Source organism: Symphalangus syndactylus, chromosome 9 (assembly GCF_028878055.3).
Source record: "Symphalangus syndactylus isolate Jambi chromosome 9, NHGRI_mSymSyn1-v2.1_pri, whole genome shotgun sequence".
NCBI classification, from domain to species: Eukaryota; Metazoa; Chordata; class Mammalia; order Primates; family Hylobatidae; genus Symphalangus; species Symphalangus syndactylus.
The window spans coordinates 92,663,377-92,669,876 of NC_072431.2; positions in this window are offsets into that span (position 1 = coordinate 92,663,377).

Below are 6,500 nucleotides of genomic sequence, written 5' to 3' on the forward strand. Positions count from 1 at the left end.
CTCACATTAACCCTTCCTCACCTGAGACAAATTGTACAGAATCTACATGCGCCTCCATATATGCACACCTCTTCTCTCCTTCTATCCTCTGCCACTGCAGTCAGGGAAGACAGTGGCTAAGATGTGCAATGTGTTACCTTTCTCATGAGTACTTGCATTTTTAAACTTCCATTTTCATTTTGGTAGAGACAATGCATGCTTCCCCACATCTGCTCTCATTTCCTTCTCCGTCATGCTGGGCAGTCTGCAATGCTAGTTCCTGACAGGCAAGGTCATGTGATGTAGTCTAGCCAATGGCCTGTGACTAGAAATGGCACCTTTAGTTTCTCGCAGGGAGTATCTAGATGTTGGTCTGCCACCGCCACCTTCTCTTTTCTTTTCTACCCTTAATAATCACAAGACAGAAGGAGCCTGGATCTTTGAGTCATTGGCTCGAGCTAGCCCTAGTTAACCTGCACGGGCCTTTGTGTGAGGGACAAATCAACCATCAGTGTGCTACACCACTGGGATTTGGCAATTTGTTTATTCCTCAACATATTCTTATTCATTCCCTCTAATGCATTTACATAAAGAGATGTGTGTTCATCAGAGACAAATCAAAATAAGAAAAAAATCAGTATTTTGTTGTTCAATGTATCCTCACACATGTTTTTCTATGAGTGTATCCATACAAGTCAGAACAAATTGTATCTGTAATAATTCCATTTTGCTGCATGTTACACAAAACCCAAGTAAGAATGGTTTAGAAGCATAGTGGCTTAATCTTCTCTGGGTGAAAAGAAGTGTGAATGTGGACAGTTTGAGAATGGGGTGTCATCCACAAAATATCATCAAAATCCTGCCTGCTCAACAGCATTTTCTCCCCAGGGTTGTGTGGCCTCAGTGACTTTACCTGTGATTAAGTATCCAGGAAAATAAAATCAGTATGGCTTGGTAAGTCCTGGGGTAGGCATTGACAACAGCTGCTTAGAGTACCAAGCATCAGAATAGGCTTCCTGAAGAAGGTGGTGTTTAAATGACTCCTGTAGTGTTCCCCCACAGAGCGAGCCTGTGCGATGACCCTGTCATGAGAGGGGCCAGCCCACTTTAGGAAGCTTTGAGGAGCTCGGTGTCGCTCCAGCTGGGTACAAGGTCAGCAGGGGGCAGATCTGGAGGAGTCTGGGAGAGGTAAGAAGAACTGGGTATACAGCCTGAGGGCAAGCAAAACCACCGCAGCCTTCTACTGAGCAAAGTGACTGCTCATTTTTACATTTCAGAAACCCTACTCTGACTGGGACTGGATAATGGGTTGAAGGAGAGAGGAGAGGATGAAAAAACAGAAAAACTGGGGGAATCAAAGTGAGATGGGTGGTCTGCTGCAAGACTGAAGGAAAAACAGAAGAAAGTATATGGGTCCACAAGAGGATTAGGAGGTACTTGACAACACATTTACACCAGTAAAATTATTTAAACCTGCACATCAAATTAGGTATCTTTATGTCTTAATAGATTAAATATTTTTCCTATTACTCATCACTTCTGAATGTTATAATGCTTAAACAAAACCAAAAATGGGTCGAGTGTGGTAACACACGCTTGTAATCCCAGCACTTTGGGTAGGCTGAGGTGGGTGGATTCCTTGAGCCCAGGAACCAGGAGTTTGAGACCAGCCTGGGAAAAATAGTGAGACCCTGTTTCTACAAAAAAAAAAAAAAGTTAAAAAACAACAAAAACGTTAACTCAGATTATGATCTGATTAAGTATATAAATATATGCTATTTTTTACTTGTTTCATCTTATTTATTACGTACTAGTTCAGAACTTCATGGCTTTCTCCAAATATTAATGTTATTAATATTCAAATGCTTAAACAAATATTAATGTTATTAACATTTAGTGAGAAATGTAATTGAATATGATTTCATTGTTTTTGAAATCTTGATTTAATATTGTGTGATAGAGTGATTCAAATGTCTGCTTCTAAGTTTTAAATTTATTTCAATGCTCAAAATACTTTCTCACAAGAAAATGCCATTTAAAACAAAAGATACTTAGCTTTCAGTATCTTCCAAAAATTATGAAAAGACTTGTTACAATTACTCTGTAACTTTTCAACATCCTAGAAAATCTAAATTGCTTTTTCTACCAAATAAATGGGAAGGGTTTGCATTTGACAAATAACTTAAAAATGTAACTTTTGGGGAAGTTTTATAACACAATAGAAAATTTGTGATGCTAAGGTATTTTAGGTGTGTCATTGTGAGCGGGTTTATAAGTCATGCTCATTTTCACTATTAAACCATGTTAATTATAGAAAAATTTCAAATATTGGTTTTTATACATTTCCACCTCCTCACCATGAGTTATTTCAAAAAACAGTAATTTTCTCACTGTTTCAAAACATCACTCTAATCTTGGGGGAATAGATAATGATGATAATTTTTTCAAATATACCTCTTAGATAGCAAAATTTAGACAGCCACATGTCCTCAAATTTAAAACATTTTATTTTTACAAAATAAAAATGAACTTTGCCATGAGATAACCAGTAAATAATATTCTGGAACCATTGGTTTGCAAGTTGTTTTGGAGTGGACATACCAGTTTATCAGCATTGATCAGGAATAATAACTGGATTTAGACCTATACCACCTGGTTTTGCTGGAGCCCAGGGATAAGGAGGGAGAGGGGGCTTAATGGTCAAGGCTGACCAACAGCTGGGATATTCCTGTGTGACCAGCTCCTTGTAGGAGACACTCAACAAACCTTGAGCTTCCTGGTACCTTTGCATATGTGTGGTGGTTGAAAAGCCAGAGACAAAGTGTGTCCATGCGAACTGGAAACAGGAGGACGAAAAGCCATTGAGGACATTACTGATGATGCATATGATAACCATTAATAAATTAGCACAGTCTTTTCTCATATTTCAGATAAGAAAATAAATGAAAATATAAATGTCTTTTTCTTTGTGTAGCCTCATAGATTTATTTTGCACACCCTAGGGAAGGTGTACACAACACATTGGAGACTACTGGATATGAAAGATACTCAGGAAATATCTGGGCTGGAGATATAGATTTGCTGATAATCAGCACATTAGGGGAATAGAAGCATAGGAGATGACCAAGAAAATTGTGTAGTTTGAGACAGTGAGGGTCGAGGAGGATATGCTAGGAACATCAACTTTCAGGAACAGGTCATGAAAGTAAAGCTGACGAAGGAAAATGAGGAGAAAGAGCCAAAAAGTCAGGAGAAGAACCAAGAAGTGATGTCATAGGAATCAGAGAATGAGACACTGTTGAGGCAGCAATACTATTGCCAAGTGCTACAGAGTGGCCAAATAAAACAAGGTCTGGCCAGATAAAATGTCACTTACATGGACTGAGCAACAAAGATGCCAGTGGTGATCATGAGAGTGTCTTCAGTAGAGTGGTCTGGGAAAGTCCCTTGAGAGACTATAAAGACAGGAGGCAGAGACAGAATCAGCAGCTCTTTCCAGAAGCATAAGGGTGAAGAAATGGAAACAGAGAAGAGACAGTTGCCCAAAATATGTGAATGCTGGAGGGCTCGTTTTTCTTTTTTAAACAAGGTGGAAGAAGTTTGACTATAATACTATATTTAAATGCTGATTTTTAACAGTCAGGAGAGTAGAAGTTGAAGAAATAGAAGATGGGAGGTGCAGGTGAAGAAAATACGTCAGATAAGAGGAGGGGCGCTTCCTCCAGCATGACCAAAAGAAAAAATACAGCCTTTCCATATATTGTTTTTCTCCATTTTATGTATTTAAATAGCTTATATTTTCAATGACTTTTCTAGCATCTTTATGCAAATTATTTCCATTACAAGCACCTTTGAGGATCCCTGTGGTGCAAAAATGTTACCATTTTAAAAATCCATATCCATTGACCGTGTCTTTATCCAGTCAATCTATAATCACAGCTATTTAAAAATTTGAATGAAATGCAAGAAAAAATAACAAAGGATTAAAGCATCCAGTTTATGCTCATGTGAACAGTCCGCAGTAAAAGTAACACATCTCATTTACAGTTGTTCATGCAAAATAATTTCAGGCTTCATTGGAGATAAATCTACATATCACTGCCCTGTTAAGCTCCTTTCTTATCGTATATATGTGTGCATGTGTGTATGTATAGATAGATACACACACACGTATATACACGTATACATGTATATATAAGATATGTATATATACATATATAAGATAAAAAAGACAGCTTTTATAATACACATGTATATAATATATATTCTGTGATGTTATACATGTTATATATTATGTATTTTTATCAGAGGTGACTTTATCAAACTTTCATTTTATATTTATACTATTTCAATGGCAACACTAATGTCACTAGTAGAAAATGGTCAACTGGGATTGGTTCAGGTATGAGTTCAGATTTCAACCTTTTTTTCTGTTTTCTAAAGGGAAAAATGTTAGGAAATTGCTCAGCTTATTTCTTCATTCATTTATTGCCTGGCAAATATTTATTGAACAGCAAGGCATTATTCTAGAGCATGAGGACACAGAGAGAAGTATAATTTAGTTTTCTCTTTTTATGATTTCCCTGTCTGGTACTATGTCATAGTTTGCCAAATGACAGTCACTGCAATAGAGGCACAGGTAAGATGACAGGGGAGTTGGTTAAGAAGAGGCTCATAATCAGTCTGGAGATAGAAAAGGAGCATCCTGAAGTCCTGGCATATGAGTTCTTGCAACAGATGCGTAGGAGTAATTAATCACTCCCGCCATTGTCCATAAAGGACTAGAGGTAAGACTAGAACACAATAAGGTGGAGCTGAGCATGGAGCATAGAGGGAGGCAGATGGAGATAAAGGGATTTTGGAGGAAGGGACTTCAAGGTGCAGCAGGAAGTATGTGTAATCACAGGGATGGGAGAGCCAGATGTATGGAGGGGCCTGTGGATTTGATGCTGTACCTGATGTGAGGAATTCATGTGAGGGCATGACAAGCCTGGAAAGGCAAGCTTGGCTGCAGCATAGGGAGTGCAATAAGCCTGATAATAAATTTGGGCTTTATACAAAAACAGTATGAAGCTTCTCAAAGTTTTGATGGGAAGACTTATGGTAGATGAATGACAGGAAAAGGTTTCAATTCTTGAAAAACCACTGTGGCATCACTGTGGCAATTGTAGTAAATGTGGGTGGGAAGTGAAACAAGAGATAAAGAGATATGGGCCTGTTGGTGCAACCCAGAGGAGCTGGGCCAAGGGCCTAAACTAAGGCAGAGACTGTGAGTAAGGGGCAAAAGAGACTGACTCGTGAGATATTTGGGGTTTAGCATCAAGGGGACTTGAGGACTTACTCTGTGGAGGGGTGAGGGAGGGGGAGAACCACAGAAATCTCCTAAGTTTCAGGTTTGGGTGAGTGAATGATGCCTTTCATATTGAGAAAGACTTTCTCTCCTTCGACCAAATTTTAATCAGGCTCCTCTAAGCCCTCTGCTCAACTGGGCCCAAGCTTCAGCTTCCCTCTCTATTCTTATAGAATCCAGTCTGAGCAAGAATCCTGCTAAGTCAGTTTAGTGAAAATTTCCCACCCTTAGTATCCAACCACTCTCCATTCTTATCACCTTGAGTTGTCTTCAACAAGAATTCTGTTGAGTCTGTCTAGCAAGAATCCCCCAACCTTTGATATTTCTTCCTAGTAATTTTCCATCCACTGACTCCCACTCTGCTCCTTGAATATAAATCTCCACTTTTCCTTGGAGTTGAAGTCAGACCCAATCTCTCTTCCCCTGTTGACGTGGTTCCTACACTCATCACAATAATCCTCTTTCTTAGTAGAGCCTTCCTTACCATCTTTAATAAGTGTCAATGAATAATTTTTCTTTAACAAAATTAATGAGAAATGTAAAAGGAAGATCAGATCTGAAGGGTAGATCATGAATTCAGGACTTTTAGAATGACAAGATGGAAGAAGACTCACTACCACTATTGACAGTTAAACCAGGATTATTATGATCCACAGATATGATGATTACCAAGGAAACAATGAATAAGACAAAAGTCCATTTTCACAATAGCATTAGGTTTGAGCCAACATTGTTCTATGCAATCAGTAACTTGAAAATAAATAAAGCATATTACATCAGGGCTTTTCCTGGCTAATTAGCTCCCCACACATAAACATACACACTTTTTGGGGGGTAAAATCTCCATGCAGCAATATTGGGTAGTGGTGGTCTTTGTGACCTTAGGTAAGTTTCTTAACCTCCGTGAACCCCAATATCTTTACTGGAGATTATAAGCAAACTTGTTGAATGGTTTCTGTGAGGATTGAATGATTTTAAATATGTAAAAGGCTTAGAAAAATCTCTAACTTATGGTGAGCATTCAATAATTATTATTTATTGTCATGCAGAGATATAACTTTAATATATTTTCATTACTATATCTGTATAGAATTTGATTCTACCTGAACTTTGAGAAAGTGTATGTTCACAAACTAATTTCTATCACTATTAAGTTAGAATAGAATGGAGA